The sequence below is a fragment of the Otolemur garnettii genome, unplaced genomic scaffold (genome assembly GCF_000181295.1).
Source record: "Otolemur garnettii isolate 467f Iridium unplaced genomic scaffold, OtoGar3 scaffold00250, whole genome shotgun sequence".
NCBI classification, from domain to species: Eukaryota; Metazoa; Chordata; class Mammalia; order Primates; family Galagidae; genus Otolemur; species Otolemur garnettii.
In genome coordinates, this window is record NW_003852645.1 from 454,201 (window position 1) to 467,758 (window position 13,558).

A 13,558-nucleotide genomic window follows, 5' to 3' on the forward strand; every position below is an offset into this window, starting at 1 on the left:
GCCTCCATGCACACCACTCCCTTCTGGACACCAATACCTTTCTGATAACTCTTTTGAGATAGATCCTGCTCTATTCTCCCTTTCCAGAACTCCTGGGTGTGATCATTCTTCCTCCAGCTGGTTGACCTTAGCCGGATCCCTGCCACCTGCCACCAGGTAAGCAGATATAGCTCTAATGTGAAGCCAAGAATGCTAGAATGTCCATCAAAAGAAATGGCTTAAATCCTGGCTCTGCTATGGACAGCTGAGCAGACCTAAATACGTCTCTTCAACTCACTGAGCTTTGGTTTTCAATATGAACAATAATGATTCTAGTACCACCCAGGGATGTTAAACGATGAAACGAAATAAGATAAGGCCAGGTGTGGAGGCTCATGCCTGTAATCCCAGCACTTCGGGAGGCCAGGAGTTTGAGTGAAGTGCTGAGGGGGCCAGGTTCACAGTTAGGACTTAAATATTTGGGCACCTTTGACAGGTTTCGCTCACTGCCTGTAGCTTCTTCCAGCCTCTCCTGCCATCACCTGCCCACTTCTCCGATTGCCTGCTCAGAACAGTGGCCCAGTTCACAGTGTCTTCCACATGTCTCCTTTAGTGGTTTTCAACTACAGTGAATCATAACCAGATGTAATAAAATACTGGAGTTTGCAAAAGATTTATATTTGTTATAAATTAGATGAATTCAAGGCTGTCCCTGTGTTAGCACCAGTCTCATTCACCTAACTTGCAGAGCAGGAATGAGATGTAGCAAGCTGGGAATTACTTCTGCCACACTCCTGAAGGAGCCACCCAAACCCTGGGGGGACTGGGTACTATGTGTATCTCTTCAAACAGATCCCCTTGGGGAAGCTTATTCTAGTCAATTTCCTTGGGAAACCTTATTCTAGCCTGTAAGACGCATTACACAAAGTATAGGTTCCACTGCTAATTGCCATCCGCTCCTCAGCTTGGCTCAGGACTAGCCCTTTCTCCAGTCAGGAATGCATGGGTAAGTTGCCAGAGTACCTGGACCCTGTGGTTTGGCTCTCACTGTGCCTTAAAGGACCACCCACATGAGTGTGGTGCCCACCCCTAAAGAGCACAGGTGGTTGGCAGGGGACAGCTCTTTCCACTGCCCCAGAACCCAGGGGTGCGGGGACCTGAAACATGGGTTCATTTCAGATCTGAACTAGGTATCAACCACCCCACTCACATGGGAGGTGTTATTGTGGTGAATTATCAAGGGCCATTTTATCTTAGGCTACTGTGTCTTTGGAGATACGCACGTGTGTGTGTGTGTGTGTGTGTGTGTGTGTGTATAACAGTTTTGAGATGTATAGTATATATTTAATACTATTTAATAGTAGTGTTTTTTAATATCTATAAGATTTTATTTTGAATACAGTAAAATTTATCCTTTCTAGGCTTACAGTTCAATGAGTTTTTGCAAATAATAGTGCTTCAAGTAAAAATGAACTAATAATGTAAAAGGGGCCAAGTGCAGTGACTCACATCTGTAATCCTAACACTCTGGGAGGCTGAGGAGGGTGGATTGCCTGACCTTACAGGTTCAAGACCAGCCTGAGCCAGAGCAAGACCTTGTCTCTAAAAACAGCTGGGTGTCATGGCAGGTGCCTGTAGTCTCAGCTACTCAGGAGACTGAGGCAAGAGAATCACTTGAGCCCAAGAGTTTGAGATTGCTGTGAGCTATGACACCATGACACTCTACCAAGAGTGACAAAGTGAGAATCTGTCTTAAAAAAAAAAAAGAAAGAATAATGTAAAAGGGATATTTCACTCTCAAACTTCTTGTCCCTAGCCCCTCTCTCAAGAGTCAGCTACTGTTCCCACTGGAAACTTTCTGAAACATATATACAAACAACCCTTCTTAATGTGCAAATGAGAGACTACATACATACTACTCGCCTTTTTCCCACTTATTTCAGAGAGTATATTGTGCAACATCTCATAGAGGGGTACTGAACTATGTATCTACAGTCTTTGCCAATTTTTCAATTGGATTGATATTTTTCTTATTGATTTGTAAGAACGCTTTATATATTAAGCAATGTAGTCTTTAACTTATCAAGAAGCATATTTATCATGAAGCCAATAACATTTAAGTTTCAGAGACTGTCAGTTGCATAAACCTTCATAAGATCCTGGAGGGGACCCAAGTAATGTGTTCACAAAATGCACTCAAGTAAGTTATTTTAACTGCAGACAATTGTATCTTTCCACTGAGGTTTTCTCTGATGCTAATGGTATAAGAGAGGCTGTGGGCATTTTGGAGTACCTGGCTAAGAGGAAGTCAAGTTAGGGTTCTATTAATTTGGATTTAGTGGGTATGTTGTAACTGTTTTTTTTGTTGTTTCTGGGTATAAATTATCATTAGCCATCACAGTGCGGCTTCCTATAATACTTTTCCTGTTCTCTATGAATTATCCTTCATAACCCTGTGTGAACAAAGATCATATCATCATATAGCATATCTTAAGACATTTGGAACCACATGCTGATGAGTAGTGGGCATGAAAGCAGGTTTGCAGTGTATGGAGACAAAAGCTAGTCTGGGGAAAATTCTTCCAGTCCTCAAATGCAAAACATAAGTGGAGGTTGGGCTCCTCAGTAATGTGTGGTACAAAGAGAATATTCTCATTATCATGGCAAACCCCAGTATAAATCGTCCCAAATTTATTTTGATTTTTTTCATGGTAATCAAATCAAAGAGATTTATTGGGATGCCTAGGCTTATAGGGCACACCTGTCACAGTAACTCATAGTTACTCAAACAGCAAGCCATTTTTGTAACAACTCTATCCGAAATAAATCTGTTAAAGAAAAATTTTAAACCTTCAATAATCACTTGAAATAATTTTGATCATCATACTAGGGGAAATTATTTTCTTTTTGTTCTTTCTAAAAAAATAATGTTACAAAATAATTGTCATCTGGAGAGGTAATCAAAGATGATGCAGCCAAGTAAAATTCAAAAAAGTATTAGAGAGTGTCAGGCAGTTAATTACCTCAAATGTATGCTGCTTGTCTAAATTTTGTCTTATTTGTGGGATTTTTCAGCTTTTTAATGTCTGGAATTTGCTGTGATTTGCTTTCTTGTTTTTTAATAAATGATCATCTTTGTGTCATTTTATATTGGTGTTTTTTGTGTTTTTAGTTTTCTTAAACAGGGCTCCCAGATTGAACAAACTCCAGGGTTCAAAACTGGACCCACAGGTGAGTCTAAAATCTGTATTGCAAATGTTGTATCCCAGTTGTAATTCATCTTTTGGTTTTATTCCCCGCATTTTCCCACAGGGCAGAAGTTTTACATTTTCCTGCAGTTAAATTTCATTAGCCTTTCCTTTCTGTCTTGCTGAGAAAGATCTTCATTACAAACTAATGAAAAAAAAATCATGATTTCTCCTAGAATGCCTAAGTTTTCCCTTACACATTTAAATATTTCATTTAGGCTCAGCCCCTGTAGCTCAGCAGCTCCAGCTACTTGGGAGGCTGAGGCAAGAGAATCGCGTAAGCCCAAGAGTTTGAGGTTGCTGTGAGCTGTGATGTCATAGCACTCTACTGAGGGCGACCTAGTGAGACTGTGTCTCAAAAATAAATAAATAAATATTTGGTTCATCTGGAATTGACTTTCTGTAAGAATTTTTTTACCTTAATTATCCAGTTGCCTGAATATAATTTACTAATAATCCATATTTCTTATTGATTAGAAGTGCCACTTTATTGCATGTTAAATTCTTCTATGTAATTAAATCTGTTGATGGACTGGCATATTTGTTCACTTGATCCATCTGTTCATGTACCAGGACCACACAATATTATTTCTTTATTTATAACATATTTTAATGTCTGGTAAGGCTATTTTTCTTTTGTTAGTTTTTTTTTGCCTTAAAAAAAGTCCAGGTTATACTTTTGTGCTTATATTTCCCATACTAAGTTTAGAACCAGCTTCCAGAGGTCTAAAAAAAAATGCTGCCTTTATATTTATTGTAAGCACATTAAATGCTAAGGTTGACTTAGGTAGAATTTTATGAAATGTGTGTACCTTCTACAAATGTCAGGTATGCTTTTCTTTTTATTCAATTTTCCTTTTTTGTTCCTCCATTTTCTTCATTATATTATCTTGCAAGTTTCTGGTCTAAATGTAGGCATGTCTTTCTTTTTGTATACTGTTATAAATGGAATTTTTCCTTCTATTGCATGTCTTAACTAGTTGTTGTTCCTATGTAGAAAAACCATTGACTTTTGTGTATTATTTTTGTTCATCCCAAACTGTATGCAATAATATACAAATAATATGCAAATACATATACTCATATTTTTCCTGGAAATAATAATATACTATTCTATTCTATCATGGAATATCTGTAGAGCTATCCTATCCTACCCAATTCTTATTTGTAATCACGTTCTTTGGTGGCTTTCACAGGTTTCCAGGTAGATCATGTCATCCTCAGCACTAGATCTTTCTGAGTGACCCAGTCCTTGCAGGCAGGGCTCCTAGCTGAGTGCTGAGGTTACGGCCAACACCCACTTTCAAACTGCTGCTCCAAGGGGCTTAGGTGGCCGCACTTTAGCCATTGGCTTTGGACTTGGCCTAATAGAAACTGGCTGTGCTTTGTGAAAGTCGGGCCTGCAGAAGTGCTGATGTTCAGCATCAGCCCTATTATTAGCTACACAGCAGTGGGACACTCCACTTCAGTGCTGAGCCCTCAGAATTGCATTGCGCCCGAATGACTGGCACTTTCTCAGGCGGCCCCTCAAGGAAAGTGCCCCATTGTGCATTCTCTGCATGTAAGGCTGGGCAACTTTGGATGGCAATGATGCAATTTTGCACCTGCCACTTTTCCGACATCTGGCAAACACTCGTTGCATGCAGAACCCAATAAACACGTTGCCTATTATTTATAGCAGTCTTTAACAGTACAAGAGACCCAGGGAAGAGCAGTCCCTTTGTGGAGGCTGTTTTCTGCTCAGAAGCCAGCAGGTTGCCTATAACAAGCTTCGAAGGGCTGTTAGCTCTTTGGATTTCTTCCTGGAGGCTGGTCCCCACCATGGCGGCTCACTTTTCAGACCTGGGTGACTTTTCACTGTGCAAAACGTATCCTCATTCTTCACAGAAGCAGGATGGCTTCATCGGCATCATGAGTTACCTCAGAGCATAGGAAAGGCTCTGGTTTTTTACATTTTTTTAGTATTTCATGCACAAAATTCAGAACATGGAGAAACAGACTCCTGCATTCTTGTTCTTATTTAGGCATCTACAGTCAGTTTCAGGCCTCAAGTTGTCCAGCCTGTTCAATGGGCTCCGTTCACACCCAGCCCCATGAGGGGGCAACCCCGACCACATGGAATACCTGAGGGTGATGCTGTGACTGTCACATGGGGAAGATTTGGCATCTTGAAAGGAAAATACTTTGGCAGCTTGTTTCAGAATCAGGGACCTTAGGCCTATTTGGGGTTACTTAAAAAATCCATTCCCTTCCTGCTAAAAAAATGGGGGTAGGAAGCCATTTTCATACCAGTGAATGGCCTTTTAAAAGAGTAAGTCTTTTCTGAAAAGGAACAGCTCTGTTTTCTTCTGTCAAATATGTCATTTGTCCCCCTACAAGGCCCCAGTGAAGTAGATGCCGTGTTATCAGCAGGCATGACCATTCTGTAGGTCGTCGAGCAGATTGCCCTGCTCAAGGTCACTCAGAGCTGGGATTCAGAGCTGGGCTGTTTCCTTTCAGTCTCTCTTTCTCTTTTCTTTCCCTCCTTTCCTTCCCTTCCTTCCTCCCTTTGTGGAAGTGAAACTTAGGTCACATAAAATTATCCATTTTAAAGTGGACAATTCAGTGACTCTGAACACATTCACTTGTTGTGTGACTACCACCTAGTTCCAAAATGTTCTCATCACCCCAAAAGAAAACTCTGCTTCATTAGGGGGGTCACTCCTCACTCCTTCTCCCACTCCCCATGGGCACCATGGATTTGCCTCTTTTGGACATTTCCTAGGTGGCCTTCTGTGTCTGGCCTCTTTCACTTAGCCTGATGCTGACAGGGGTCATCCACACCGCAGCCGGAGCCAGCACCACACTCCCTTTCTTGGCTGAGTGATGTTCCCCTGTATAGACAGACCATGGTCCGTTTATCCCTTCATCAGCTGGTGGACGCCTGGGTTGTTTCCACCTCTGGCTCCCTTAGGTGGTGCTGCTGTGAGAGTGTGTGCACATGTGTCTGTCTGAGTCCCAGCTCCCTCCACTGTTCCCTCTTCTGGTCACGGTGTCTGGAACTTGAGAGCTCCATCAGCAGAATAATTGGGGGAGTGATGGTCAGTTTGCTCCCCAACCCCGGATAATCCTCATGGATCTCTCTCTGACATATAGAGGCTGGGACTAGGGAACAAGAAGCTTTCACTCTTGCAGGCAAATTCAGAGGCATATTCCGGAGGCAAAATGACTCCTGATTAGGAAAACTCACCAGATTCCCATTTGCCATGATGATGGGAAAGTTGCCTTGGGAAGGGGTTTCCTCTACTTGTTTGTTTAGCTTTTAGGTCCCTGTGGTTCACTTAAGACAGTGGTTCTCAACCATACTAATGCCGTGACCCTTTAACACAGTTGCTGTGGCTTACGACCTACAGGCTGAGAAGTGTGAGAAGCGCTGATTTAAGATGAACAGCAAAACCCTGTGGTTGAAGGTCTAACCAATGAACTTTTTTTTTTTTTTAAAAAGAAAACCTGTCAAGTAAGTCTATTAATTGGCGAATCACAGAAAGCACCTCAAGAGAAGTCCTCTTCTGTATAAAGGACCCGCAGGTGTAGGAGCTTTTTCTTGGAGTTCTTGTGTGATTATACCTGAGTCTGGGACTGTGTGGGCTGTCACTAATAGAGTCTCTCAGAGCTCCAATTAGAGTATGTGGGGCCCAACACAAGGGGCTCACCTTTATTTAGCATCTTTAAATAACATGTAATGGGGTTTTAGCTTAAGGGAAAGGGAGAGAGAGAGAGAGAGATAGCCATGCATGTTTCCTGGTGCTTTTCTCTTCTGCACTACCCGGTTGCTAGGTAGCTGGTCCATCTGTGCCACAGTCCCAAGTTCTCTGAGTGTGTGTGTGTGTGTCCGTCCACAGGGTATTTAGGGGGCTTGGGGCGGGAGCCCACAGAGAGCACAGATCCAGGCACTTGGGGAGCTCCACGCAGTCATGTAATTCCAGTGCTGGATCTCTAGAGCGTCCTGGGTAGAGAGAACAGTTTTTACCTTGACTTGGCGCAGGTTGGCTTCTGTGGCAGGAGCCCCTCGCCACCTGCAGGGGAGGACCTTGCACTGTTATGCTAGGGACAGCGTGGGGAGGAGAGCTGCTTCGCCTCCATTTTTGTCCCAGCTTTTGACCACAGCTCTGTGAAGAGGAAACTGGCAGCGAGGGATATAGCCATCTTGGTGTGTGTGCGTGTGCGCGCGTGTCCAAACATTGACGTTTCTAGGCTCTGGGTACTGCTGCATGGCGGGTGACTCCCTCTACCCCCCCTTCCCCTTCTCTGCCTCTCTCTCTCTCCCCTCCTCTCTCCCTCTCTCTCTGCTTGCGGAAAACTAATGAATCATGTCTAGCTGAACCCAAGCCGCCAACACACCAATGCCCTGCGATGTTGACGGGGCACCGCCTCTGCCTCTCTGCCTGTCCCCCTCCCCCAGTTTGTAATCTGACACAGTGCACTGCAGTTGTCTCCGCGGTGAGCCTCCGGAGCCTTGGCACTGCTCGCCTCCAAGGTAGGCTGAGATTTATTTTTTTCTCCTAAAAATAGCTCCCGGTCCCCTTCGCCACTCCGCACCCCGAGCTGCCGCGGCGTCAGGCGCAGGGGCTGGCTGGGAACTCCCTGCCCAAAGTTTATCTCGGTGGCCGCAGGATGCCCTTCAGCAGCTGAGGGCCCTGCGCACCCGGTGGCCCGGGCTGAACGATCGGCGCTGTGGCCCGGCCACCCTTGCCGCCTCCCTGCTACCCCCAGCGCCCTAGATAGGCCCCTCCGGGCAAAGTTCGCCCCTCCGGGGAGCGCCGGACGGTGTGCGGCGGCGGCGTCAGGGCCGAGCTGGCCCCTGATCCGGGCGAGGACGCGTGCGGGGAGACCGGGCCGCTGGGGATCGCGCCGGCCCGGAGATTGCGCGCAGGAGTCTGTCCGCGCATGTCCCGCCGACCGGCTGGAACGATTGATTTGTGTGTCAAACGGGTGTCCCCGGCAGGGCTGTGTGCGTGTGTGCTGCGCGTATGCCCGTGTGCCCCCAGACCGTGTGCGGGGCCAGCTCCCCTCAGATCCACGTTCGCCCGGGATGCAGTGCCCGCTGGGACCCAGCCGGGGTCTGGCGGGCAGGGGGCCTGGGGCAGCAGGGTTCTGTCCCCAGAGCGCACGCGGGCCAGGTCTGGGTGACAGCCCTGGAGGGCAGGGGGAGGAGGAAGGCGGGAGGGAATTAGTGCTTTCTCCAGCCACTTGGTCTTCACCTGGGCGAGAAGGCCGCGTGGGTTCCCGCATGGTCTAGGGGTGGCGGCTGAGTTAGGAGGCGCCGCGTCTAACTCGTACTTCCTTCACCGGGACCCAGAAGGGGACTCAGTTGGTGAGAGAGAACACCCTGGGCGGGCGGCTCCCTCTGAAAACCAGGACAGGTGGGCAGAGGCGGCTCTGGGTCTGAGCAGGGTAGGGTGGGGAGCGCTGGAGGCATCCCAGCTTACCTTGGTTTAAGGTGAACAGTCCAGGGGGGCTCTGAAAAATCCCCTTCCCTCTCTGTAGCCCCCTCCTCGGGCTTTGGATCTCCTGTAATCTGCTTCTACTTGGTCCTAGCGTTGGGACCTGGTGTTTGGGGATTGCTGGGAAGCTCCAGCTGGGATGGACAGGGTGTGATCTGGTTCCCAGCACTCACTCCAGAAGGTTCCGTGGGGATGCGATATGACACAAAGGCAGGCAGAGGGCCCCCTCTGCAGTGTGGGGTGCCTGGGCTTGCCCTGGGGGTGAGGGCTGTACTGCTGGCCGCGCAGCCTCCCAACCGGGACTCAGAGCAGGGTCCTTCCAGGTCGCATCAGGCAAGGAGCTAGCTGCTGACATTCACTGCCCACCCCTCGGATGGCAAACTGGGTCGGGGAGACTCTGGCATTACCCACGTGCAGGGGAGACGGGAGGATGTGAGACCTGCAGGGGAACCTGCAGGCTCTCTGGGACTGTCTGCCCTGTAAGCCCGGCAGAGACCCCTGAGGGCTGAGGGGCTCACGGGAGCAGTCAGAAGGCTCCCCCAGGTGAGGCCAATGTGTGGACTGGCCGTTAAAAACAACAGCAGGGCGCCTGCTCAGACTCTGTGGGCTCTGAGGCTCCACTGCTTCAGTTTTGCTTCTGGCGTGGCTGGTGTTTAAGAGCAGCCTGGTCCTTTCCTGAGCGTCCTCCACTCCGCTGTTGTGCCTGTGTAGTCCAGTTGCGGTGTTGATTGCAACCGGGATCCTCTCTGGGTGAGTGTTGCCATTATGTCTGGGGGGTTACGTAAGTTGCTAGTGGGACACCCCCCACCCCCCAGTCTCTGGCTCAGCCTATCTGGAGTGGGACTGAGAATCTACAGATCCTCCCAGTTCCCAGAGGTGGCTGACGCTGTTGGTCCAGGGACCCACTCTGAAAACCCTGGATTATAGGGTGACCCTAGCACTCTTAGTGTCCCTGGAGAGCGCTATCTCTTCTCTCACCAGTCTTTGGCTGAGGTTATATGGGAAGCATGGCTGTCACTGAGGACCTGCCTTGTAGGTCTGTCTGGACCCCTAAAGATCCAAATAGAAGGGGCCAGTGGAGCCCTTAAACTTCCTCTGTGCCAAGGAGTGTCCCTGTGGCATTACCACGGAAACCGGTTTAGGCGGGTGGGACACTGAGTTTTCTCAGGGTTTCACATGGCTGCTAGGAGGCACCAGGAGCCCAGTGGAGAATCTGCAGCCAGAGAGACTGATGCCAACCCCAATAAAAGCTGTTTTTCGTTCCTCTGATCCCATTTGATTAGATCGTTACAGTTCAGGACTTGTCTCTTTTTTGCTTCTACCTGTTTGAAAAGCTGCCCAATGTCGTTATGGTGGGGAGGAGGAAGGCGGCTTCATGCAGAGGAGCACCTGCCCCCGCTTGGTGCTGAGCTCTTTCTTGGGTGCAGAGGGCTGGCCCAGCTGTGCTCCTAAGTCCCTGACTCTCCGTCCTTACGGCTTCCCTTCCTTTTCCTCCTTTTCTCTTTTTCTTCCTTCCTTTTCTCTCCCTCTCTTCTGGCTTCCTTTCTCTCTCCTTTTCTGTCTCCATCTCTTTCTCTTTCCTTTTTTTCTCCTTTCCTTTCTGTCTCCCTTTACCCCAGTCCTGACCGCCTTTGTGGTCCACGCCTTCAACAGGTTTTCTGTGTGATCCTGAATCTGCATTTATGTAACACTTCTAGGGCTGTGATAGTTCGGGGTATTCTGACTTGCTCTGTGGTCCTGTGCCTTCATATTCTGAGTTTCCCTGTGTATTTCTGGTTAGTACTTCTAACTGCTACATAATTTCCCATAGCGTTTGTTAACCATGGTTTATGTACCTGTTCCCCAGTGAGGGCGCCCAGGCTCTCTCCAAAACTCTGCCACAAATGATGCTGCAGGAAAGTCCGTGGCTTGTGCAGGTGTGTCTTGTGTGAGAACCACACTGGGGCACATCTCAGAAGTGCAGGGGGCGGGGGCTGGGATGTGTCTACTTTGTGGGAGCAGGTTCTTGCAGTTTGTTCTGTGATGCTGCACCTGTGGCAGCCCCAAAGGGCTCCTAATTCCCCATGTGTTTCTGAGCACTTAGCGCCGCCCAGCTTCCCGCTGTTCTATCCAGCCCCATAGGCCCACACCTCTCCAGTTTAGGAGGGATTATAATTCCAAACTGGGCAGACTGTGAGAGGGAGTCTGGGATGAGGTGGTTTGCAAGTGACAGGGCAGGGCAGAGGGGGTGGGGGAAGCATGTTCGGAGTCACTCCTCAGGTGTTGGGGGCCCTTGGGCTCTGTGTTTGCCCCATGTGCTGGCATTGTGCTAGGGTCTTTGCTTTTGTGATGCTGACAGCACCTCCAGGTGCAGTTCTGGAGGCCATCTTGGGGCTGTTTGGCCCAGCCTTGTAATGATGGAGACTCAGGTGTAACTCTTTGGCTTTTAAAGGTACATTTTCAATCACCAGGAACCACTGAGAACATGTGAAGAAAATATTTCTCACATAACCTGCCCTCTAACTAGACCACCCCCTATGGAGGCATCCTTCCTCGGGATGACATCACACAGTCGTGTCCTGCAAAATGATGTTTCAGTCAATGACAGACTGCGTATGTGATGGTGGTCCCATGAACTTATAATGATGCCAAAAAATTTCCATCCCCTGGTGATGTCATAGCCACCTTAGGATTGCAGCCCAAGGTATTGCTCACATGTGCGCGGTGAGGCTGGTGTGGACAAACCGACCGCAAGCCTGTCCTGGAGAAGTCTAGTGCTTACAATTGTGTACGGTACGTAGTTCTTGATGATGATTTTGTTACAGGTTTATGTCTTTTTATTGTTATTTGAGTATGCTCCTATTTATAAAAAAACATTAACTGTGGAACAGCCTTGGGCCCTCAGGTCTTCCAGACCTATCATAGGAAAGGGTGGCTCCGTGTGTGTTGTTGCCCCTGAAGACTTTCTGGTGGGATAAGAGTGGAGGTGACGACAGTGGTATTGGCGATCCTGACCTGTGTGGGCCTAGGCTGGTGGGCGTGTTTGTGTCTTAGCTTTTTCCTTTAATTTGTAAACTGTTTTTGTTAAGAACTAATAGAATAAGCTGTAAAGAAAGAAAATATTTTATATAGTTATAAAATGTGTTTTTGACTCTCTTGTAATAACTTCAGTTAAAAGTTAAAATTTAGTTTATAAAGTGAAAGTTACAGTAAGCTAAGGTTAATTTATTGAAGGAAAGATCCTAAATGTAGTGCATCCTAGGTGTTAAGTGTATATAAAGTCCATGGCAGTGCACAGTGATATCCATGACCTTCACATTCACTCACCCAGAGCAAGTCTGGGTCCTTCAAGGCCTGGTACAGGTGCACCATCTTTTCTTTTACACTTCATTTTTACTGTACCTTTTTCTGTGTTTACAGAGATGCCCTCCATTGTGTTACAGTCGCCCACAGTATTCAGCATGGCCACCCGCTGTGCGGGTGTGTAGCGTGGGGACTATGTCGTGTAGGTGTGTGTATGCGCACCCTGTGCTGTTCACACAGTAATGAAACGACCCAGTGTTGGATCTCAGAATGTGTCTCTGTCTTTGAGATGTGTGTGACTATCTTTGAATAGGCTAATCATACTGAATTAGGCTTGTTAGGTTGAAAGTATTAATTTTTCATTGGATACTTGAACTGTAACACTCAATTCAAATTGGTTTTGATCTTTCTTAATTTTTCACTGGACTAGGAGCCTCAGAAGATGGAAGAGGCTGAGTTTCTTTGGACTTCTGAGAGGCTGGATAATCTATTCTTAATGTTCACAGGCATGAGAAAGGTGGGGGAGCCTCTGGGGCTGGAGGTGTCATGTGGGAAGCCCATGTGTACGGCCGGAGTTGGAGCAGTGGGGCCGTGGAGTGATGGCAGGAACAGGGAAGCCTAACGATGTCATCCCATGGTGATGATTTTGTAGCAGTTGGTATGTAGTAGGTGCCCAGTAAATACTTCTGGGAAAGGCTGAAGGAAATGGAGCACTGCCCAGAGGACCCCAAAAAGGGCCAGGACCCTGCTTGTCTGGCTGCCCATGTGCTGCTCTTCCCAACACAATATGTGCAGCTGTCTATGGCTGTGGCAGCTCTCCCTATATGGAGCTAAGCCCTGAGAGGCAGTGCCTGTGACTACCTTATCTCCACGTGTCCCGTGACAAAGGCAGTGTTCATTTATTCAAACATTTCAGTACCTGCTAAATACCGAAGCATGTTTTAGGTGCTGGTCACATAGCAGTGAATAAGATAGGGTGGTCCCTACTGTCTGGGAGGTGGCCCTCTGAGAGAGACAACAGCAAGTGAAGGAATAACTAGAGACAGCCAACTTGATGGTGTGCCCCGCAGAGAGGTCCCACAATGGATGTGGGAGACCAGAGTGGGTAATCTGGAAAGGCCTCAGGGAGGAGGTGACTTGTGATATGTCGGCTGAGAAGGATCCTTGGGTACTTTTGGAGTGGCTGGGACTGTGAGGAATGCAGTGTCCAGCCCTCTCCCAGAGACCCTCAGTATCAGCCTGTGATTTTTCCAGGGGCATCTGGAGACCAGTACAGGGTACATGGGGACTTGGCCATGTATGTCCCTTTGTCTGGGTGCTAGGTCCCCCTACTTCCTCTCCTGCCTCTATTGCCCTCTTATGGCCTCCACCCACAGTTATTGAAAAGGGAGCCTATCTGCTTTGGAAACAAAGGTCTTCTGAGTGGACCCTGGGGATGCCTCATCTCGCAGGGGCGGGGCTCTTTGGTAAGAATCCCTCTGATGAAATACTTAGTGCCGGGACCCAGCATGTGTGCTGAGATGATGATTTTTAGGATTGGCTGCTGTGGTTGATTGGGCAGAGTTG